Here is a 25,820-nt window from a genome sequence, read left to right as displayed (position 1 = left end):
TACCAATCCACTTACCAACCAATCAGCACCCTCTTCTCATACAGCATAAATTGTTGTCCCCTTTGAGATTTGGTATTCTTGCAAATCTGTCCTGATGAGTGCAAAATGAAAAGCTTTGACAGCATGTCCCTTTTTTCAGCAATGCTCAAGTTTTGTACTACCAAGCGACTATTCACTTTGATCAAGGAAACAACTTTAGTATCAATGCAGCTACCAGGATGTTAACAGGTGAACTAGATGAACCATGGTATTTTTCTTTGCCTAGCAACTCCTATGTTTCTATGTAAAAGATAAATGGCAGATATATTAAGAAGTAGAACCTGGTAAAAAGGCTCATATACAAAATGTAAAGTTGGCAAGACAACTGATCTGCCTCTGTCAAACTGCGGCTGAGGTTTTGTATAGGCAGTTCTCATCATTTCAACAGACCTCAAAGGTTCTCTGCTGCCGTTTTGAGATTATAAGGGATTCGAAAGATAACGGGCAACATTTTCCCCCTGTCAGGGGGGGATGTGCGGGAGCGGGAGTGAGCAGGCGGGTTCCTGATTGGCGCCCCCGGTTGGGTTTCTAATTGGGACCCCGGGTTTGGGGTGAGTCGCCATTTTACGTGGGCGGGCCAAATAAGGCCTGCCCAGCATGACGTGTGCCAGGAAGCACTATCTTCCTGTGCGGGCAGGGAGGATTCCCTGAGCCGGGAATGTGTTCTTTCACGCATACACGGGGAAGATCGCACAGATCTCCCTGAGGCAAAGTGCTGCCCCAGGGAGATCAGCTCAGACTTGAAACTTTAAATAAAGATGAGGAAAAAAATTTCACTGCCATGTCCCCTCATGTGACACTGTCACATAAGTTGGGACATGTCCATAACTTTTATTTTAACACAAACAGAAATTTTAAAATCCCTCAGGAAACCTCATCCCGCCAGGGCTCCCAGCTTGCCCGCCAACCTTAAGGTTGGACGGGCAGGTCCATTAATGGTTTCAATGAGTTTTTAATGGCCTTAATAGGCTGTTGACAGGTCGGCGGCTGTGCAGCTGAGTAATATAAATGACGCGGGGTGACGTTGGGACGCACGCCCGACGTCACCCCGCGTCATTTTACTCGTCGGCGAGTGGGCCCCACCCCACTCGCCGACCAGAAGATTCTGCCCAACATGTGGGTCCAAAGACTCCACAGGGAGAATGGTGACCCTGTTTTGCTCACTCTTTAGGCTTAAAATAGGTACAAATCAACGAATTTTGAGGGATCAAGCCCTGTGCCCAAAGGACGCCTGAAAGAAATATAATGCTGTATTGTCTATCAGGCCTCTTACAAATGCTAATGAAGGGCCTAATATCAGTTTCAGGGCTTTATGAAATTCATTCATTAAATATTCCACCTTATTTTCAACTCAAATTGTTACAGAAGTCACATGGCAACTATATCCAGACTTCATCTGGAACCAATGCCAAACTGCAGCTCATTTTCTGGGCTCATGCGCCTTGCTCGCTATTAAACTTGACACCTCTCCTTCAAAGTCCTCCTTTTTTAATAACTTTCTCAGTGTATCTTTCAGATTAAAAGCAGAAAATGCTGGAAGCGTTTAGCAGATCAGGCACTACCTGGATTTGACCCTGGCCCTGGAACTTTTACAAGCACCCAGCATTGTTTTACCCTCCCAGGTCAAAGGGTCATTGCACGTGATGTCTTAACAAAGCTCCTGTTTATGGTTTAATCTGCTATCTTTCATGCTGAGAAATTATTAAGCCTGCAAATCTTTTTGTCAGAATCATAAGCCAAACTCTGACCTTGTTATGATCTCTGTAGAGGCCTTCACTTTTTAAAGAGAATTTGAACTTACATTTATTAGCAGAAAGGACTACACAAAAGATTTCATGTTTTAAGACTTCTACTGTAACAATCAAAATAAAAGCAACAGTGGTTAAGCACTATTTTTGTAGGCAATCTGTATGTTAAATTACAGAACAGAACTTTCATTTTAACTTTCAACACAACTGAAAAACCCACTTCACATGAATACTTTACACTGTCCTTCAAATAGATATTTAATTTTCCTAGAACCAGTCCAAAGTGGTTCTTAGGTCCCAAGGATTTACTTTTCCTTCCCTAGCCTTAACCTCAGAACTGCCTCTCATGGTGATGGTTTTTCCGGAGTTTCTGCCTCTAATGTAAGCTAGGTGAATCTTCCAGCATCATTTATAATTCCTAACAAATTTGGTCTTTTCAATCTGAGCCCAAACTCCCATCCGCATTCCTGTGCAGTGAACCATAGAAACTTTCCCTCTTTATCTGCTCTCTTCCCTCTCCCAGATCCTGGCAGACTATCTATGTCTGAGAGTTTTGGGGATGTCCTAGGACCCCTCCCCTCTCAAAGCTCATCTCCATGGTAATATGAATCAGATGGGCCTTGTATCCAGGTAGAAATGCTGATTAGCTATCCTTCAGAGCTCAACGCTCTTACATCTTGGAAGTAAATGGACAGTTTAAAGCAAAACTGTTTCCAACCTGACATTCATAGCACCTTCCTGGCACTTTGGAGATTACCAGTCTAACCACTGTAAGCACAGATGCTGCTGCCATTGCCCCCAAATGTAAGCATCTTGCATCTTCTTCCCAGAAAAACCATATAGACTTCCCTTTAAACTTTAACAGCCACATCACCCAGGCCTGCTGTCAGGCAGACTTCCAAACAGGTCACGTGGCCCCCTTCATCTTACCCTAAATTAAAGACATAGATCCAAAACATAACCATCTTATAGACCTCATTTTCGTATTAATTTAGTGACATCGTTCAAACTATGGCCCCATGGTTCTGTTTCATTCCACTGATTTCTCAAAGCAGTCTTGATTCTTTGTGGGGGTTGACATGAGAAAACATTTCTTTACTCAAAGGGTTTGTGAATCTTTGGGATTCTCTATCCTAGTGAGCTGTGTGTGCTAACCCAATGAGTATATTCAAAACAGGGATCAGTGGCTTTTTTTTAGTAGTAAGGAAATCAAAGGAAAGCGTGGGAAGGTGAAATTGAGAGAGAGGATCAGCCATGATCTTATTGAATGGTGGAGCAGGCTAGAAGTGCCGAATGGCCCACTTCTGCTCCTACTTCTTATGCTCTTTGGATGCAAAGAACCCATGCAGGTACATATTCTGCATCGAAGCGTTAGCTCTTCTCTTGTTGAATTTGAGAGTATTGTGATGCATTAATCAATTTACAGTCGATTTTCTTCCTCCTCTTGAGGATGGCAGATTTAAATGTAGGGAGAAATTGTCCTACTTCTGTGTACTAGAAATTATGGTAGAATGTGACATTGATTTGTCTCATTCCATTAATTTTTCAGAAAAGCCCTGATTATTTTCTTGGCTGATATGAATTTTCTGTCATAATTGAAAGCAATTTGTTCTGGTAGACAATACATTGTGTGACGTTTGTGTTGGTCAGTAGTCTATGTTGGTGTTGCAGTCTTAATTAGAACAATAGGAGCCCCATTTAGAATGGACACCAGAACTAATAACGACTGTTTCTCAACAGTGATTCCAGAAACCTCACGTAAATATCTGCAGTGGTGAATCAGACCATACAAATTGTTGATGTTTCATTTTCCGATGTGGGATAAGTCAGTTCGTTACAAGAAAGCTGTGGTGTTCGCTTCACTGTTAACTCAGAGGCAGTGGGTGAGAGTGCAGCAGTTTAGCAGTCGGGTTTTCATCCTAACGAATTTAACATCAGGACCTGATTTACATATCTGGAAAGCATTTTCCCAGCTACAGCCGGGTTGAAGAGTTGGCAGCTGTCAGGTGGGTATGCCTTCAACACTAGGGTGCAGTGGGGGTGGAGAGGAGGGATGGAGAGACTAGGGGTTAGGGGAAGGGCAGGAGGAGAATGCAGGCCATAGATGGAGTCAGGAGGGCATCAGGTTTTGCCAGGTGTTTGATTGCAGGTTTCCACGATGGGCAGGGTGGGAATCACTCTTGCTTCTCTAGGCCCACAAGTAGTGCTGAAAAGGCACTTTCATTTTCCATATAGCAGTGCTTGCCTCATTTTCCGATAACCTGGGAAAAATGAGGCACAGAGCCTCAATACAAAGTTTAACTGAGAAATGTGCCTTCTGGGAGGCTGTTGTTCACTCAACTACCCCCACCTCTTTCGCCTCATGTCCTTCCTCCCTTGAAACCGAAAGTGAGTGGGTTCAAGGTGGATTGGGTTTGAGCTTGAGATTTTACATTTTTGCTTTCCACACATGTTTGGAGTGGAGTGGGCAGGGGGGTGCGGGGGCATGTGTGTGTATAGGTGCGTGCAAGATAAATTTAACATCCTTTTTTTTATCAGAGAATAGTAACCAGCAAGCTAAAATGGACCCCTCACATCTTCCCTCTCCTTTGACCTGCTTATCCTTCATGTTCTTGGTTAAGTACAAACAAATGTCTATTAATATTTAATTTAGAAAAAATTATCAATTTGCAACAGTAGGAATAATTTCAATGCACTTTCCTTTAAATGGAAACTGACTGTACTTTTTATTAAGTGTGGTGCAGCATTGAGAGCTTCTTCATGGGCCGGGTGCTGCAGTGGGAAATAATTCCAGATGCATTCTTATTCTCCTACCATTCAATGTTTCCAGGATTGGAAGACTGTAATCATAAGTCAGGAGGAAGGAGATGGCAGAAATATGAGATTCAATTCCTATTGCATTTCAGCACTGAATGTATTTGAATTACATGATTAGGCAAATATTAATATTGCAGCTGCTGAATAAAGCGGATAGTTAAATAAAACAATCGATTCACTGCTAACATAGTATGAGCAATACAAATATTAAATGGTGATGTTTTTTCTATTGAGAGAAAAAGGAGTATTGCTGTGTAGTTACTGATCAATCAGTCTACACAATTATAAATAATGAATGCTATTGCGACATGTGGTAGTTGGGTGATACGTGCCACACAATTTATTAAGCATGCACTCGGAAGTATAAATTAAAGAATTCAATTGATTATATTTATTACAGAAACTATGATAATATATTGGCGATTTATAAACATTGTAGGAACTAAATTAAACTCTGCCAAGGAGCATAGTGCAGAATTGGAAATGATAATCTTCTCGAGCATAATTGGGTTCTCCCCTTCAGAATGTCCATATAATCAACTGAAAATGCAAACAATATATAGTTACTTATTCCCCAGAATTTGATGGGTAATCAAGTGAAATAATACTCCATGCTCTTATTAGCATGTAAATTATCCAGTAATTTGTTGCAAATTGAAATGTGAATGGTCACTCGTTGCTGCACAATTTTCAATCGCTCCACCTTCAGCCTTGTAGAAACATAAGCACATTCTCAACCTTCCTATGAGTGTCAAAAAACTGTTGCATTTGTGCCTAAGTACAAATTAAACTCACTGCAGAAAGGCAGGGCTGCTATTTCATGGTTTAAGGACTGGTTGAAAGAGGAAATTTATGATCCTGCAATGCCAGTCAACCTTGGAGGCCCAGAAAGAAAAGAAATGAAACTGTGAAGTCTCACTCCTTTAGCTAGTAAATTGTTCCTAGAGATATATTTTTTTTTCTTAATTTACTTTCCTATCTCTCTTCTCCCTCACTCTGAAACCAACTTTTCCTCCCCTTGCTTTATGTTATTTTCTATATCAGATTTGACTCCATTTCACCCTATTCCCACCTCTGTTGTTCCTCTATTTCTTTCTCATTCCTGATATCTCACTGATTAAAGGGATAAAAACAAAAAACTACTGCGGAGGCTGGAAATCCAAAACAAAAACAGAATTACCTGGAAAAACTCAGCAGGTCTGGCAGCATCGGAGGAGAAGAAAAGAGTTGACGTTTCAAGTCCTCATGACCCTTCGGCAGAACTGAGTAAAGTTAGGAGAGGGGTGAAATATAAGCTGGTTTAAGGTTGCGGGGGTGGTGGGGGTGGGGGGGGGGTGGTGGTGGTAAGAAGTTGGGGGGGGGGCTGGGTGGTTGTAGGGACAAGCAAGCAGTGATAGGAGCAGATAATCAAAAGATGTCACAGACAAAAGGAACAAAGGGGTGTTAAAGGTGGTGATATTATCTAAGAAAATGTGCTAATTAAGAATGGATGGCAGGACACTCAAGGTACAGCTCTAGTGGGGGTGGGGTGGAAAGACTGACGACAGGGTATTACAGTTATAGATTTAAAAATAATGGAAATAGGTGGGAAAAGAAAAATCTATATAAATTATTGGAAAAAACAAAAGGGAAGGGGAAGAAACGGGAAGGGGGTGGGGATGGGGGTGGGAGTTTAAGATCTAAAGTTGTTGAATTCAATATTCAGCCCGGAAGGCTGTAAAGTGCCTAGTCGGAAGATGAGGTGCTGTTCCTCCAGTTTGCGTTGGGCTTCACTGGAACAATGCAGCAAGCCAAGGACAGACATGTGGGCAAGAGAGCAGGGTGGCATGTTAAAATGGCAAGCGACAGGGAGGTTTGGGTCTTTCTTGTGGACAGACCGCAGGTGTTCTGCAAAGCGGTCGCCCAGTTTGCGTTTGGTCTCTCCAATGTAGAGGAGACCGCATTGGGCGCAACGAATGCAGTAGACTAAGTTAGGGGAAATGCAAGTGAAATGCTGCTTCACTTGAAAGGAGTGTTTGGGCCCTTGGACGGTGAGGAGAGAGGAAGTGAAGGGGCAGGTGTTGCATCTTCTGTGTGGGCATGGGGAGGTGCCATAGGTGGGGGTTGAGGAGTAGGGGGTGATGGAGGAGTGGACCAGGGTGTCCCGGAGGGAATGATCCCTACGGAATGCCGCCGGGGGGGTGAAGGGAAGATGTGTTTGGTGGTGGCATCATGCTGGAATTGGCGGAAATGGCGGAGGATGATCCTTTGAATGCGGAGGCTGGTGGGGTGATAAGTGAGGACAAGGGGGATCCTATCATGTTTCTGGGAGGGAGGAGAAGGTGTGAGGGCGGATGCGCGGGAGATGGGCCGGACACGGTTGAGGGCCCTGTCAACGACCGTGGGTGGAAAACCTCGGTTAAGGAAGAAGGAGGACATGTCAGAGGAACTGTTTTTGAAGGTAGCATCATCAGAACAGATGCAACGGAGGCGAAGGAACTGAGAGAATGGGATGGAGTCCTTACAGGAAGCGGGGTGTGAGGAGCTGTAGTCGAGGTAGCTGTGGGAGTCGGTAGGCTTGTAATGGATATTGGTGGACAGTCTATCATCAGAAATTGAGACAGAGAGGTCAAGGAAGGGAAGGGAAGTGTCAGAGATGGACCATGTGAAAATTATGGAGGGGTGGAGATTGGAAGCAAAATTAATAAATTTTTCCAGGTCCCCACGAGAGCATGAAGCCGCACCAAAGTAATCATTGATGTACTGGAGAAAGAGTTGTGGGAGGGGGCCGGAGTAGGACTGGAACAAGGAATGTTCCACATACCCCATAAAGAGACAGGCAAAGCTGGGGCCCATGCGGGTACCCATAGCCACACCTTTTATTTGGAGGAAGTGAGAGGAGTTAAAGGAGAAATTGTTCAGTGTGAGAACAAGTTCAGCCAGACGGAGGAGAGTAGTGGTGGATGGGGATTGTTCGGGCCTCTGTTCAAGGAAGAAGCTAAGGGCCCTCAGACCATCCTGGATTAAAGGGATAGACTGTCAGTGCCTTTGTTTTTTGAAGCCCCATGTGCCCCATGCCCTCACCGTGCAATTATCACATGTCCACTAACTTATAGGGAAAACCCTTCTCGAGCTGAAGGGCGAGAACAAGAAGCCACCTCACTGGGTACATGATGCCCTGTTATAGCCAACACTGGCCTAATGTTTTTTTACTAAAAGCTGCATTTGCAGTCTTTGTGAAGGGGTATTTTAAAATTAAGACCCGCTGAACTGAATATTAGCCAATTAAAACTCCTGGAGGTTGGCATGGAACCTAAGATGGTCATTCTGAACCATTTCAATGTAATCTAATTGATTGTCAGTGCATTTTGAAACTCAATTTCAATTTACATGACCTGAAATGGACACTTCACATAATATTGCTGCTGTTATCTCCCTAACATCAGCTTAACACAGTGACTGAAAGCTGCTGAAGTAGTTCATCATTTCTCCCACGGAGTCATTCAAATTGCCAGTGGCATTACAACTGACATCTTATTAAAGTACTAGGAATCCTAATACTACTGCTCTTAACAATAACATGATAATACCGCTGCTCTTGGAGTGGCTGTACCTATTAGAGATAACATAATGATGGTACAGAGAGTGACACATCCATCAGTAAGACTGAAATTGAATCCAAATAGAGAGAGATTAATGATGATCACACTAATGGGGGTCATCGAGGTGTAGCGGGAGTGCCGGGCTGTCTCCCTGACTTTGACCCGACATTTGTGGGGCATTTCAGTGCGGGTAAGAATGCCTCGTTGCTGAGCTGCACAGTCCCTGTGGTGGCTGTCGGCCAGGTCAGTTGCGGCCCCGCGATGGAGGGTGCAGGGTTGGTTGCGTCCAGGGTCCCCCTGGGTCTTGGGGCAGTTTTCGGCGGGCTCATAGAGGGGGCAGAGCTTAGTGCCACCGTGGAGAGGTGGGGGGAATGGGAGCTAGCTCAGTGAAGGAGAAGAGAGCCTGTATGATCCAGGGAGAGATTTCCGCCTAGGGGAGAAGCGGCCGGATGTCGGTGCTGCGTGCGACAAGTTGATTGCGGTGCTGATCTCCGATGAAGTGGAGAATCTGCTGCAGGTAGAAATTCCTGAGGAGATGGAAGGGGTTGAAGCATGGACAAGCTTGCAGGAGCAGGAGGCAGCGAGGTTGGCCTGAGGCCTATGTTGGGGCCTGGAGACAAGGTGAAGGGATCTGGAGAGGGCCTCCAGCTGCTAGGGGACCCAGAAGGACGGTTTGGGAAACACAGAAGCTACCTGAGTCTGAGAAGCCCCAGGAAGCTGGAGATACCGTTCGTGGTCTGGGTGGTAAGGCGATTTTTCACGTGGTCGAGGGGAGCTAGCAAGGAGAGTGCTAGGAGCACGCCATCTCTCAACTTTGTTTCTCTGCTACACTTTGAGTCCAGCTTAAATCCCAAGCCCGCCTTGTGAAGAGGGGGGATAGGAGATAAAGAAAATGGTTCAGGACCACAACCCGGCATGCCTCCTGCACTCGAGGCACCCTGGCTCCCATTGTTTAACACTGCTGATTTGAGACAAGGAGTTGAGTTCTCGATGGTTTTCCTATGTTTTGTGGTGTCACGCAATGGTTGTCCACTATAAGGAGTTTGTTTCTTTAGGATATGCTGATATATTTGGTATCGGTGGAATAAAGAATCACTGAGCTCCATGTGTTTTTTTCCTGCCTTCCACAAAAATCACCTAATAATGGAGCAGAGGTGGAGGACGAAATAGACAAACTAATTGGGGAAACAAGTGAAAAACATAGAATATTAATCATGGGGGGGTGGGGTTTAATTGCCACAAAGTTACTTGGCTAGAAGTGGTACGTAAAAGGGATAAGAGAATGGAGGGCTGGATTTTTAGGCCCCGCCAGGGGTGGGAATGGAGTTGGACGAGCCTGCCCTTTTTCCTGGAGTGGGGATGGGGGTGTGGGGGTTTGCGCTGTGGTAGGGGGAGCTGTGCAGCAGAGCTAACCACCTGCACGTGGCAGGTAGCCAATTCCCTTAGCTAATGGATCCACAAGGCCAAATGTTGGATTTTCCAGTCGGCCTTCAGGTCCCACAAGCAGTGGGGGGACAGTCTGGCTGCTAGAGGTGGCTTCCCAGTGGGTGACCTGGGGTAGGGGAGGGGCAGTGCCCCATTCAGGCAAGCTTAGATGCCCTCCCTGCCTGCCTGGGTTCACCAGCAGCCACAGGTCACACTATGAAGGGTCCCCCTCAACAATGGTGGCCTGGCTGCAAAGGTCTTTTTTTAAAATTTAAATATATTACATTATTTTTAGTAAGGTATAGAAGTTGAGAAAGAGCAGAAGGCAGGAACAAATCATCATCCTCAATTTCTTAGTGATGTCTGATTTTTAAACATTCTTTCATGGGATGTGGGCATCGCTGGCTAGGCCAGCATTTGTTACCTATTACTAACTGCCCATAAGAAGGTGGAGGTGAGGTGTCTTCTTGAACCGCTGCAGTCCATCTGGTGTAGGTACACTTTAGGAAGGGAGTTCCTGGATTTTGATTCAGTGACAGTGAAGGAATGGCGATATAGTTCCACATCAGGATGGTGTGTGGCTTGGAGGGGAACTTGCAGGTGGTGGTGTTCCCATGTGTCTGCTGCCCTTGTCCTTCTAGGCGGTAGAAGTCATAGTTTTGGAAGGTGCTGTCGAAGGAGCCTAGGTGAGTTGCTGCAGTGCATCTTGTATGTACACACTGCTGCCACTGCATTGGTGGTGGAGGGAGTGAATGTTTAGGCTGGTGGATGGGGTGCCAATCAAGCGGGCTACTTTGTCCTGGATGGTGTCAAGCTTCTTGAGAATTGTTGGAGCTGCACTCATCCATGCAAATAAAGAGTATTCCAGCACACACCTGACTTGTGCCTTGTAGATGATGGACAGGATTTGGGGAATCAGGAGGTGAGTTACTCATTTCAAAATTCCCAGCCTCTGACCTGCTCTTATAAGGCAGGTCCAGTTCAATCGTAACACCCAGGATGTTGATAGGACGTGACAGGTTCTGTCAAGCAGAAGCCATGATGCAGAGAATTATCTTCTCTTGTAGGGTTCAGGAGATGCAGGCAAGAATATCAATATAAGAGGAAAACAACAATTTATACTTTATGTGAAGAGAGTGCTGATTGTAGACTCTGATTGGTAGAGGTATTGCCATGGAGAATGCACCAGTGATGGTGATTAACAGTTAACGACCAAGCATTGTTTGAAATCTAAACCAGGCAGCTTGACCTTGATTGGTCAAGGCATTACTCTGAAGAATGAGTCAGTGAATGGCTGTCACTTATTTTGTTTAGCTGAAACAGGTGCAATGTGTGTATATTTTCTTTCTATCTGCAAAGAACAGGGCCCAACCAATCAGCACTTTCTTCACATATAGTATGGGCTGAATTTTCCCCCCCTTGGGGGGGTTGTATGGGGGTGGGCGGGAGCCAACGCGAACCCAATCGGCGCCCCCAATCAGGTGCGTGCAGCCATTTTATGTGGGCGGGCCATTTAAGGCCCGCCCAGCATGACACTCACCTGGAAGCGCTATGCACCCCCTGTGCGGGCGGGGGGATTCCCTGAGTCGGGGCCTGCGCTCTTTCACGCATATGTGCGAAAGAGCACAGAATTCTCCCTGAGGCACAGAGGTTTAAGTTTTGAAAAACGTCTTAAAAGGTAAAAACATTTCAAGGACATGTCCTCTCATGTGAAACTGTCGCATGAGCTGGGACATGTCCATTAATTTTTTCAAAAAATTTTATTTAATTAACGAACCCTTCATGAAATCTCATCCCGCCATTGGATGAAGTTTCATGAAAAATGTGAAGGCCGCCTGGGCTCTTCACCTGCCCCCCGCCAACCTTAAGGTTGGACGGGCAGCATTCTTAACAGCTTTAATTACTTTCTTAATGGCCTCAATAGGCCTTTGACAGTTCGGCGGGCGTGCAGCTGACTCAGCTGCGCGCCCACCGAACTGACAATCTAAATGACGCGCGGTGATGTCAGGACGCACGCCCGACATCATTGCTTCGTCATTTTACGCGTCGGCGAGCGGGGCCCGTCCCTGCCCCCGCTCACCGATGGGAAAACTCTTCCCTGTAAATTGTTGTTGTCCCCTTATATTGGTATACTTGCGAAGTGTCCTGATGAGTGCAAGATAAAAAGAGACATGTCTCTTTTTTCAGCAATACTCGTACTAGCAAATGACTATTCACAGAATCCCAGAATTGTTATGGCGTAGAAGGAGGCCATTCAGCCCATCTTGTCTGCACCGAGTCTCTGAGCATTTTAACTTGGTGCCAATCTCTTGCCTTTTCCCCATAACCCTACACATTGTTTCTATTTAGATAATCATCCAATGCCTTCTTGAATGCCTCAGTTGAACCTGCCTCCACTACATTACCAGACAGTGCATTCCAAACCCTAAGTACTCACTGTGTGAAAAAGTTTTTTCTCATCTCGCATTTGCTTCTTTTGCAAAACACTTTAAAACTGTGCCCTCTGGTTCTCGATCCATTTACGAGTGGGAAGTTTCTCTGTCCAGGCCCCTCATCATTTTGAAAACTTCTATCAAATCTCCTATCAGCCTTCTCCACTCCAAGGGAAATAGTCCCAACTTCTCCAATTTTCCCTCATAACTGAAGTGTCTCATCCCTGGAACCATTCTCATAAACCTCTTCTGCACTCTCCCCAATGCGTTCATATTCTTCCTATAGTGTGGCGCACAGAACTGTACACAATACTCCAGCTGAGGTCTAACCAGTGTCTTATATAAGTTCATCATAACCTCCCAGCTCTTGTACTCTATGCCCCTATTAATGAAGCCTAGAATATTGTATACTCTAGAAACAGCTCTCTCTACCTGTCCTGCCACTTTTTATGACTTAAGGGGAGGCTAGATAAGCATGAAGAGGAAGAGGTAGAGTTAAATAAGAAATGAAAGGAGATAACTTGAAAGAAGCATGAATACCTGTATGGGCTAGTGGGGCAGAATGACTTGTTCCTGTGCTGTATATTTAATAATAAAAAAATATCATTCCATGTAATGTAAAATTGCAACCTTATTTAATTTTCAACTGTGTCATTGTCTTTAAAAGTATAGTGCCCACTCTATAGTATTGATTTTTTTGAAATAAATGGACAGTGTTCTCTTTTTTCAACAACCTCTTCAGTTGAAAATTGACTAGCTCGCAGACTCAGATGGTTTGGCATCTATTGCAGTACCTTTATTGCTAATGCTGGAGTGACCCCCCCCCTGTCCCTCCTCTCATTGGGTTCACAAAACTACTCTGATTGCACTTTGAAAACTCAACAGCTTGGATTTGCTCTGAGAGTATTTCATCTGTTTCCTTGTTTCTGTAAATAGAATTACATAGTCAAACAGGCTGTTTGGCTCCCAATTGATTTATGCTGGTGTCTAGGTTCCATATGAGTTCACCCCCCCACTTCCCATGCCACCCCTGCATCAAACAGTAGACATGCTTGAAAATGAACTACATCTCCCAAACTCTTAAACGTATCTGATTTTTGATGCGGTAGGGCTCTTTTCCTGATAGCCTCAGTAGCGCAATAGTACGCTAAGGTGCTCTCGTCTAAAGGTAGATGTTTATGGGGTTGATTTTCAACATCCCCATGCCCACCTTGCCTGGTGAATAGATTTGGCTAAAATAGATTTGGTTCTTATCCGGCCGACTGCAGGTGACAAGGACAATCGCCTGAAGCTCACTAGCTCTTCTTTCGATATGCAGGACAGCCTCCGATGACTTCATTGCGCTCCAGCTGAGATTTTAATCCAAGCCCCACGCGGGGAAGCCATGAGCGCTTGGAGGAGAGACAATGTCCTGCCTCTCTGTATTGTCCTTTTATTTTATTAAAGCGTGTTTTTGTCCTTGATCCTCAAATGCCTCGGCACTCAGTGAACAGCTAAACATTACAAATCAGGTTAAGTCCAGATTTGATTCCTGTTCTGTGATGAATTAGCTATGACCATGATTGATGTTTTAGAATTCATCTTGGGAGCCCTAGGGGGTTAGGTAGAAGACGATCTGCCTGAGTCCTTGCCAACCAGTGACTCCTGGCCTAGTTGGACACATATGGACATTGAATAAAGGATAAAGTCTGCCCTGGTGACTATTACAATAAAATAATGCATTTTATTAGTGAATTTACCAGAGGAAACTAATCTGCAAAATAATGTTTATAGGCTTTCAATAGGTGATTCTGTAACATACTAATCCGATAGCTAATCTTGGGACAGGATGTATTGCTAGTATGTAAATTGTGGCAGTGAATTATAAATTAATGTTACCTCTGTGTATCTAAAGTAAAGCTTTTGTAAAGCACATTGTTCTATTTCTCAGAAGGATATCAAAATGCTTCACAGACAGTGAATTGCTCTTAAAGTGCAATGACTTTTGTTGTGGAAACAAATACTGGAGATATTTTGTGCACAGCAAGATTTCACAAATAGGAAAGAGTCAAATGACCGGTTAGTCTGTTCTTTGGTAGCGTTGGTCGGGGGGGGGGGGGGGGGTGCACAGGGAGAGAAATGGTGGCCAGTTCTTTATTAAGTAGTGCCATGGCATCTTTAACAACCATCTGAAGGCACCTCTGAAAAGGTAATTCTCCCTTAGATATTGCACAGAAGTGTCAGCGTAGTTCATGTGTATTGTCCTGTTGTGCGGGCTTGAACACAGAAGATTCTGATTAGAAGTAAGACTACCATTAGACAAACTGGTGCTACTTAATTCAGATACAAATATACAATTGTGATGTTCCAAACTTTCTCCATTCATATAGAATCCCTGCGGACCATTTTACTTTCCATAAATCCCATTGAATAAGCTTCCAGAAAGCAATTGAAATTGCTCTTTCAACCCTACAGCTCCCAATGTAACAAACAACTTCCTATCCAATCCCACTTTGCTGCATTTCCACATTATGACAAGTACAAAACGAAATGTAGAATATCCGTTTAAATTTTCAACACGATACACCGGCCAATGCTAAATCTCACCCAGTGGCAATAGCACATAATTTTAGGGATATTTTATGAAAATGAATTCTATGTTGTACTGTATATTACTGATATTGTGTGAGTTGTGTGGGGTGTCCTGTCAAAGGAAGAGATGACCAAAACGTCAAAGAGCGCTTCCACCATTTTGTTTGTACCATACCGCTGCCATGTGCGTGCTGAAGCTTCAAAATAGTATCTGTTCCTATTATTATCAGTCAGACGGAACCAATGCACTACATTATCTGTTTTCGGTCAGGTAGATTTATGGAATGAATGATTTAAATGGTCTGCCAGACATAGATTTGCAAATTGCCTGGCTATATCTACAGTTTACAGAAGTTCCCATCCGAGCATAATCCTGATCCAATTTTTGAGCAAAGCATTTGTTCATTAACCTGGACTCCATTTCACTGCAATAGTTTGTAATTGCTACTGCTATGAAATGCTGTGTACTAAATGTTGTATGATTTACCTTAATAAGCTATTTATGAAGACAGTTTCATTGAAGATACATCTATCAGCCCTGTTGCCTCCTGTAAAACCCACAGACAGTGCTAATTTATATAATTCCTGCTCCCCTCCAAGCAGTAGGATATTTTTGCCTTGGTCATTTATTTCCCAGCAATGCATCCTCCAGGCAATGCACTTTGGGCAGCACGTGTGCAACATAGTGAGTCTCTAGATGTTATAATTTATTGAACGGGCTCTTGTTAGATGGAGGAGAAATAGATGAAGTTATGAGCAGTAGAAATAAGTATGAATGGCTTATTTATATTATATTATAGAGCAAATCATCCCATGTTCAGATGTCCTGCAGATGTTGCGAAAAGCACTGTCATACTGCAGTCCCAGTGCAACCTTAATACAATGCAACTCGACATCAAACACAAACCTTTATCGTGCCATGTGATGCCGACAGCTTTTATATCCACTCTAATTAGATGGGCGGCAGGGAAAGATCAGCAGCGGGACTAATGAGTCTTCCCTAGACCTGGTTCTTACTTGGAACACCCTTAAGCTGATAGCGAATTTTGATACCGCTCAGTGGTGCGAAATAAAATTGTAGAAAAATTGAATGAAGCACCACAGAGCAAAGCCATTTCGTCTGTCGTGCTTGTGCTGGTTCCTTAAAATAGCCATCCAATTAGGCCAATTCCCCTGCTATGTCTGTACTCTGGAATCCTACATTTTCCTTTATTGACCTTTGTCAAAGTGTATAATTTATACTGGGGAGTATAAGCTATGGGGAGGGCCGGGTGGTGGTGGTGGGGGTGGGGGTGGAGGGGGTGTGGGGGGAGGGTGGGGAGAGCGTATGAGGGGGTGGTGAGGTTAGCCTTTTGCCCGTATGATAATTCTTCTCATCTGAATCTTGACAGCAAGTGCCGATATTTAGGGCAATTGAGATTGGACAATAAATGCTGGCTTTGCCAACGATGCCTACGCCCTGTGAATAAATAATTTTTAAAAATCTATTCAATCATTAAAGCTGCCTAGCTTCAACCTGTAGCTACCTCACGGCAAGGAAAAGGCTGCAGGAACTGGAGAGAGCCACCATTAGTAGATTTTGTTGCATGTGGCTTGTACCTCATGTAGACTGGGGCTACTGAATCAATTATTCACATTGCTGCTGCTCTTGAGTTTGGCTTACTTGGGCATAAACTAGAGATTAAACCTGGGATGCCCCCTCTCCAAAGGGCTCAATATCATACCATGGTACATTTTATATTGAGGTTTTGATTTTCTTAAGAGTGCACTGGGCCAATTTCCTGTGACAAATTAATTAACCAGCCCACGCAGTCCACGATAACATCACCACCACCTTCTCAGGGGCAATGAGGGATGGGCAATAAATGCTGCGCCCACATCCCGTGAAAGAATTAAAAAAATTATGACTAACGTTTAAAAACATGACATCATTGCCTCTCAATTACATGACCCCGAGGTAACCACCACATTTTTAACCTTTTGACTGTTTCCCTTCCCCACCTGTTATATTTTATGCTATGGCTTGTGGAACATGTAGCTAAATGCGGATGTTTAATTTTTGTTCAAATGATGGGTAACCTAGACAAGTCAAGGCCCCTTACCAAGACTCCTTCTGAATTTGTGACCTCTATCACCTACAAGAACAAGGGCAGTAGACGCATGGGAACTCCACCACCTGGAAGTTCCCCTCTAAGTCATGCACCATCCTGACTTGGAAATATATCACTGCTCCTTCACTGTCGCTGGGTCAAAATCCTGCAGCTTCCTTCCTAACAACTCATGGACTGCAGCAGTTCAAGAAGGCAGCTCACTGTTATCTTCTCAATGGTACTTAGGGATGGACAATAAATGCTGGCTTTGCCACTGATGCTCACACCCCATGAATGCATTAAAAAATGTAATTAAGAATACATTGTAAAGTGCTTTCTTTCCATTCCCGTCCTTCATAAAACTTTGTTTCAATCCCTCTAATCAGGTTTCCCTCCGCCACAATACTGAAACAACTCTTATCAAAGTCACAAATGATGTCCTATGTCATTAGAAAGGTAAAATTTCTCCCATCTTCCTTCTCGACCCGTCTGTAGTCTTTGACACAGTTGATCATACTACCCTCTTCCAACGCCCTCGATACTGTCGTCCAGCAGGCTGGGACTGCTCTCACTTGGTTCCATTCTCATCTATCTAATCGGAGCTGAAGAAACACTTGCAATGGCTTCTCCTGCACCGTTACCCCTGGTATCCCCCAAAGATCCTCCTCGTTTCTCATCAACATGTTGTCCCTCGGTGACATCATCCGAAGGCAGAATATTAGTTTTCAGATGTGTGCTAATGACACTCAACTCTACTTCCCCACCACCTCTCCTGACCTTTCCTAAATGTTGCTAAATCATCAGACTGCTTATCTGACATCCAGTACTGGATGAGCAGAAATTTCCTCCAATTAAATATTTGGAAGATTGAAGCCATTGTTTTCAGTTCCCACTCCAAGCTCAGTTTCCTACCTGCCGGCTCTATCCTTTTCCCTGGTAACAGTCTGAGATTAGGCCAGTCTGTTCACAAACTTGGTGTCACATTTGACCCCGGCATGAGCTTCCAATCTCACATTCGTGCCATCACTAAGACTGCCTATTTCCAGGTGCGTAACATCGCCTGACTTTGCCCCTGTCATGTTTCATGTGTTGCTGAAACCCTCATCAATATCTTAGTTACCCCCAGACTCGACTAATCCAATGCATTCCTGGCTGGGCTCCCACATTCTACCCTCTGTAAACTTGAGGTCATCCAAAACTCTGCTGCCGACGTCTTAACTCACAGTAAGTCTTGTTCACCCATCCCCCCTGTGTTTGCTGGCCTCCATTGGCTCCCGGTCAAACAAAGCCTTGACTTTAAAATTCTCGTCCTTCTTTTTACATCCCTTCATGATCTTGCCCCTCCCTATCTCTGCAATCACCTCCAACACTATATTTTCTGAGACATATGCGCTCCTTCTAATTCTGGCCTCTTCAGCATCCCCAATTTTAATTGCCCCACCTTTGGTAGCCATGCCTTCAGTTGCCTAGGCCTCAAGCTCTGGAATTCCCTCTCTAAACCTCACCCCATCTCTATCTCACTTTCCTACTTTAAGACACTCATTAAACATACCTCTTTGACCAAGCTTTTGGTCATCTGACCTAATATCCCCTTATGTGACTCAGTGTCATACTTTGTTTTATAATGCTCCTGTGAAACGCCTTAATTGGGGCCTTTCATTGCATTGAAGGTGCTATGTGAACATAAGTTGTTGTTGGGGTCTAGCAACGTAAGAGAGAAACAATGAGGAATATTGATTTTTTTTTTCCCAATAATATCTTTCAATTGGAGAACAAAATGCAGATAAAAACCACCTAAATTATCCAACAAACAAAACTTTACCTGCCTAATACAGAAACAAGAGTGGGTCATTCAGCCCTTCAAGCCCATTCCATCATTCAAGCAGATCATGGCTGATCTGCACTTCAACTCCATTTGCCTGCTGTTGATGTGCTAAACTGGCAAAAACTAAAACAAATACATTTTTAAATTATCCCACTGTGCTGCCTGCAAGTTGGTGGAAGCAGATTCAATAGTAGTTTTCAAAAGTTAGTTGGATACCATAGAATCATCGAAATATTTAGCGCAGAAAGAGGCCAGTTGGCCAAATGTGCCTGGGCTGAAGTTAAGATCGATTTAGTATTAAAATGCTGTCCTATTGTTGTGTATTCTATCGACTGCCCTTAGCTGCATCTCTATCAGATGATGTATTTGTGAGGTTGTCATTACAGCATGGGTGAATCAGAATTTCACAACCTTGCTATTGACTTACACAAAGACAATTTCCCATTCTGCTGATGCCGGCATTGCTCTGTGAATTTTATAATTCCACTGGCTTTATCCCTGCTAATTACTTTCTAAGCTGCAAATTAAACAAAGGATATGAGCCTGTGCGCAGTCATCTTCACAAGGCACAAATCTGCAAATCCAAGAAATTAAATTAGCGTCGTCTTTCACATAGACTTCTGTCCATTCTTAACAAAAGTTCTTGTGCACAGGTCTCCACTCCTTTTTTTTTATATTTTAAAATAATCTGGCAATAATTTGAATGCAGAAGAGATTTACTAGAATGGAACCAGGGATCCAGCATTTCAGTTATGTGGAATGACTGGAGAAGTTGGGATTGTTCCCCTTGGAACAGAAAAGGAGATTTAATGTTTAAAGCCGTGGAAGGTTTTGACAGAATAAATAAAAATAAAACTTTTTCCAGTGGCAGAAGGGTCAGTAACAGAGGGCACAGATTTAAATCAATTGACCAAAGAACCAGAGAAGAGGTAAAAATTTAATTTTTGCCCAGCGAGTTGTTGTGATCTGGAATGCGCCACCTGAAAGGGTGGTGGAAGGAGATTCAATAATTACATTCTAAAGGGAGTTGGATAAACACTTGAAAAGGAAGAATTTGCCTTGGCCACGGAGAAAGAGCAGGTGAATCCAACTATTTGGATAGCTCTTTCAAAGAGTTGGCACAGGCACAATGGGCTGAATGTCCTTGTCTTTCTCATCATTCAGTGATTTTAATTGCTCAATGAAGTTAACTTGGGCACCCGTTAAACCAGCAAGAGTGAAGTGCTGACTCCTGAATGTACTTGGTTAGAGCTGAGGGAGGTTTGAGACTGCTGCTAAAGGATGTGCAGTTTTGTAGCAAGGTACCATATTTGCTAGGATAAAAGCAAAAAACTGCAGATGCTGGAAATCCAAAACAAAAATAAAAATACCTGGAAGAACTCAGCAGGTCTGACAGCATATGGAGTCATACGGACTCGAAATGTTAACTGTGTTCTTCTCCACAGATGCTGTCAGGCCTGCTGAGTTTTTCCAGGTATTTTTTATTTTTGTTTTACCATATTTAGTAGTCCTGATTACGTGAAATGAGATGTATTTTGTTGCCAATTAAACATTTTTTTCCATCCATTTGAAGGCACTGTAAATTTAAATTTATTGCATTTACTGCAGAATCAGTTCTTGCCGCCAAAGTGCTGGCCTTTCGAAAGGGCCCAAACTATTTTTCCGTACCACCCATACTATCCAGTTTGTAATCAAACCAAGTCAGTTGGCAATGGCCACTGGAACTGCGTCATATCCAGAGACAACAACATGGGGCAGAATTTTTCTCTCGTGTGTGCGCGCGCCCGACCTGAGCGAGAGTAAAATGATGCTTGGTGATGTCGGGCCCGCCTCTCAACAGCATCGTGCACTCTCACAGCATTTCGCTCGGTGGGCTCACTCAGCGAGTTGGCAGCGTGCCTGCTGACAATTAAGAGGCCTATTAAGGCCCTTAATCAACTAACTAAATCTGATTTTTTTTGTTGCCTTTCCAACCGCTCATTTGGCGGATGGGGGAAAAAGGCCAAGCGGCCTTAGGATTTTTTATAAAACCTCAACCACGGGCCGGATGAGGTTTCCAACAGGAATTAAAAATAAAGTAAAAATGTCGAAATCTCATTTATAACATATCCCACAGAGCCACATGAGTGGACATGTTTTTAACGTTTTTAAAGTCTTTATTTATGTTTTTAAAAGTCTTCAGCTCCCTGAGGCAGCTCTGTCCCTTCAGGGAGCTTTCAGCGCGCGCTCCCCCATGCGCATGTGCCAACGTCCACGCTCGCCCTCCTCCTGCCCCACCCAGGCGGCACTCAGAGTCGCAGCGCCCGATTCATGCTGGCGGGCCGTTAATTGGCCAACCAGCGTGAAATTGCAGTCGGGACTCAATTGTGGGCAGCAGCCGATTTCACGACTGCTCCTGGGCCCGCCCACCGCGCCTGCCTGACGAGGTAAAAATCCTGCCCATGGTGTGGATTAGAACAGTAAGAATGAACTAATCATGTCGCTTTTGGCGCAGTAAATGTCTGGCCCAGAGCACGATGCTAAGAGCCCATTCCATTAAAACTCATCGATTAAAATGAGACAAAGTGATGCTGGCGATGGATCTAATGGCGAATGTGGTGCTAATCTCTGAAATGGTGATAAATAGGTAAATAAATGTGTCATGAATAGAAATCTATGCAATTGTCCTTGCCCCCTCCTATCATTTATGGTACGATGTGAAAAGGAGGGAGGATTGTAAATCAGTGCAGAAACTGGGAAAAACAACCGTACTGAGATCATTTTAAGTCCACACCCACCATGGATCCTGCAGGAAAGAGGAGATTATTGCTAACGTATGTCTTACACGATTAAAGAAACATTTTCATTTAAATCTTACTTTGGAGTTTAACCTTGGGCTAGGTCTGTGGGGCTTCTCTGCATGATTCCCACATGAGATTTTAAGGCTCCCTTTTGGACATGCAGCAGAATCGGAGGCAAAAATAACATGCCAGTGGAGATTTGCTCAGTGCCATAAAGCAATGTTTTATACTGTAGCATAATAGAACACCTCAAGGCAGTGCACCATTGAGTGCTTTTCGTACACAAAACAAATATGGGATAAAATTCAGCCTCGTGGTTTTTTTGCTTCTGCAACTGAGTTCACATATTTCATGCTATTTTGGTTTTACCTCACCATGGGGACACACAAAATCACAGAATTGTCACAGCGCAGAAGGAGACAATTTGGTCCATCGTGTCTGCACCTGAAAGGGAGCTGGAAAAACACATGACGGAGGAAGAAATAAACATTTGTGTAGCTAGGGTTAGTTGAGGGGGGGTGGGAGGAGGCCTGTGTGGAGCATAAATTCCAGCATGGACCAGTTGGGCTGAATTCCCTGTTTCTCAGCTGTACATCCGATATAATTCTATGTAATAGTATAGGACACTAGAAGTCTATTTAATGGCAATTATGTAAAGTGATTTGGTACACAGGGATTCTATGCAATAGGAGGTGGTTTGGTACATCAAAATTTCATGTTCACACAATTTCTGGGCACAAAATGCAGGCTGGAATACCAATTTTGGAGGGTTGTACTTCACATTAGATTACCCCTTTCTAGAAATGTGCCCACTGCCAATTTGGCACCAAGCAACTTAAAAAGCACACAGGGCACCTGCCTAATGCAGGCATTAGGTCTCTGTTTATGCGAATCTGCAAAGTATTGCCTGTTTCAGAACCCCAAGACTAAAATGGACTAATTGGATTGCACTTTGAAAGAGTTGGCTCAGACTCAGTGGGCCGACTGGCTCCCTCCTGTGCTGTACTATTCTATGATTCTAAACTTTAAATGACTGCAACCTTTCAATTTTTTCCAGTTGCCCCTCCTGCACTAGTTACCAAGCTGCCTTTGTGGATCAAGCTAAGCAGGGCATTATAATCATTGTATTGACCTGACATTGACTTGTGTGAGACCAGTGGAATGTTCTCGTTCCCAGTGAAACAGGAATCTATAATCAATTCTGATGTCCTATAACCCCAGCACTCAACGTAGAAATTCATAGACACATGTTGCATAAGCAAACACAGTGATTGTTATTTTTTTTCTGCCAGAGATCAGTCAGGTTGGCAATTAAAGGCTGAGAAAACTGGTGAAATAATAGAGGATCCCTCTACTGAGCAACCAAAATTGTACCTCTCCCTGCCGTTCACCGCTATGAACCATCACCTCTACTCCAATTTATGCCTTCCTAGACTTTGTTCTCCTCTTTCACTCCCCTCTTGAAGATGTTGACTGTTCAATGGGCTCTTCCACCTCAAAGCAGCAGCCGGTGTTTCTTCACGAATCTTCACAATGAGGAGCCAGTCACTATGATCCTGGTAAGTCTCCACTGGGCCTGCTGTTCTCTGGTTGCTGCATCAGCTTGCATGGTAATGAACTGCCTGAGAATGCAAAGATCGGCTCAACTGCTCCGTTTCCAACACACACCGGAATCGCCGGAACATCTGGTTAAGGCCAGTGAAAGCTGAAAGAACTACCAACTAAATGTTGAGGAAGGTCCTCTTTTAGGGAGAGAATGGGCTTTGTCAAAAGTTGTACTCCTTACCCACCCACTTCTCACTTTGTCTGTAGTGACCATTGGTTGGGAGTGGGGTAGGTGTGGCGAACTTACTAAGTCTTGTGCACAGGTTACATACAAGCTTCAATGCTCTAAATGTTCTCAAGAGCGGGAACAGCATTGTGATGTGACTAGGTGTTCATTTTTTTATATTCGTTCATTGTGATGTGATTAGGTGTTCATAGTTTTAGATTCGTTCATGAGATGTGGGTGTTGCTGGCAAAACCAGCATTTGTTGCCCATCCCTAATTTTCCTTGAGGGCATTGTTGTGGGTCTGGAGTCACATGTAGGCCAGACCAGGTAAGGACGGCAGATTTTCATCCCTGAAGGACATTGGTGAACCAGATGGGTTTTGACAACAATCAATGATAGTTTCATGGGGCAGAATTTTGCCCTCGTTGGGAGGTGAGCGGCCGGGAAACCAACCGCCGCCTGCGATTGGGCCCCGATTGCATATTCACGCTGGCTGGCCAATTAACGGACAGCCAGTGCGAAACACGTGCCGCACTGCACAGCAAATCCGAGCTGGGGGCCGGACGCGTGAGCGCTGAAGTTCGCATGTGCGTGCGGGTGCCACAGTAAAAGCTTCCTGATGCACAGAGCTGCCTCAGGGAGCTGAAGATTTTGATCAATAAAAATTAAGATATTTGAAATAATGAAAACACGCCCCCTCATGTGACTCTGTCACATGAGCAGGGACATGTTAAGTATGAGTGTAAAGAGTTTTTTTTTAAATCACTGGTCGAAACCTCACCCTGCCCGCGGAAGAGGTTTCGCCAAAAACACAAAGGCTGCTTGGCCTTTTCGCCTGCCCGCCAACCGAATGGATGGATGGGCAGTGAAAAATTCCAAACAATTAGTTGATTGAGGGCCTTAATGGGCCGCTTAATTGTCGGCGCGCGCCCGCTGACTGAAATTTTGCGTGAGTGCGTGATGACGTCAGGACGTTCAACCGATGTCATTGTGCATCATTTTACGCTCGAGCGTGTCGGGCACATGCCCGCACACCGAGTGAAAAATTCTGGCCATGGTCAGTATCACTGAGGAAAGCTTTCAATTCCAGATTTTAAAAACATAACTGAGTATGTTAATTAATTGAATTAAAATTCCACCAGCTGCCACGGTGGGATTTGAACACCTGTTCCCAGATCATTAGCCTGGGACTCCAGATTACTAGTCCAGTGACCATCACTCACTTGGCAATGTGGGAATCCAATGGCTGCACATCATCAGCTGGAATCTTCTCAAGAGGTTCAGTCACAGGGGCAGCTGTATATCAGTCAGGATTTCAAACCCTTTGCTAAATTTAAACTTCCTTAATCCCAGGACACTGAAGCTAATTGTAGTGCTGCTGTCTCTCTTCTAGTTTTGATCCTCTAACTGCTTAGACGGAAGACCAAATTTTGGGATCTCCTTAGCCTAATTGGCTCAACTTCACACTGAATAAACTTGACAAGAGATTGGGGGCAGGCAATGTTGGGATCAGTTGGGTGTCAGTTTGGTAGCACACAATAAAGTTGTGACTTCAAGTCCCACTTGAGAACAAGTCAGGTTGACACTCCAGTGCAGTACTAAGGGAGTGCTGCACCGTGGGAGGTGCTGTCCTTTGGATGAGATGTTAACCCTCAGGTGGATGTAAAATATCCCATATCAACCAATATCCAAAAGTCAGATTATTTTGCCGTTTATCTGATTTCTCTTTGTTTGGTGCTGATTGTCTCCCTTCCTCTATGTCACAACAGTGATGACTACACTTCAAAAAGTACACACTTGCTGAAAATTCCCTTCAAACCTTGTACAAATGAATTTGTTTCCATGTTAATTATAATCACTCATTTGCATTTTTGCACATTGGTATAATTGTGTCAAGTGAATGTTGGGTAAACCTAGAGCAAATCATTTTTCCATTGTAAATGATATAGTTACATTTGGAGTAAATCCCACTTGCATTTGCAAATGGTGCCTAATTATCATATATTTGAAATATTATCCCTGATAGCATTTTGAATTCACCCTCCAAATTTCATTGTGCCAAACCTTGCATTTATTGAGTTAATGAAAGCCTGTCCCATCCCGGCCCCTAACTGAATTTTAATGTTAAATAAATTCCAGTTGACATATTACATTAAGGTACTTTGCCTGGCAACATGGCATATATCCCCAACAATATAGGCTTTGTATTTGTTAAAGCATCGAAAACGGTCTACTGTGTATTGAGAAATTAATGTATGTAAATACATGCCAATTTACATAATTTGCTACAATAATCTCCACAATATAACAATTGCACTCTCTAACTTTCAAAACAAATTTTGAAGTGTTTCAAGTATATTTTCTAATTAGATGCATTTGTGTATGCAAATTGGAGCTAATTATTGAACTTATTAAGGTTTTAGATCACAGGTTTGTAAAATCCTTTGCAACAGTTTGTAAAGCCCTTTAAATGACACTAAAATTGATCCAGTATGACATAAAACTTGATATTGTTGTATTATTCAACCTTGATCTGCTGCATTCAACATATCTCTGGTGGTAACAGCACAATAAGATTTCCCTGGAGTGCTTCAAAGTGCTTAATGTATAGAAGCTACATATCCCAAAACTAGAGCCATAAATATCATTATATCATTCTTAAATCCAATATAAAATTCAGGAGAAACTTCTTCCACCAAAAAGAGAGATAAGAATGTGGAACTCGCTAAGACAAGGATGG

This window comes from Cetorhinus maximus, chromosome 2, assembly GCF_964194155.1.
Source record: "Cetorhinus maximus chromosome 2, sCetMax3.hap1.1, whole genome shotgun sequence".
Taxonomy (NCBI): Eukaryota; Metazoa; Chordata; class Chondrichthyes; order Lamniformes; family Cetorhinidae; genus Cetorhinus; species Cetorhinus maximus.
Note: the sequence above shows the minus strand (reverse complement) of the source record.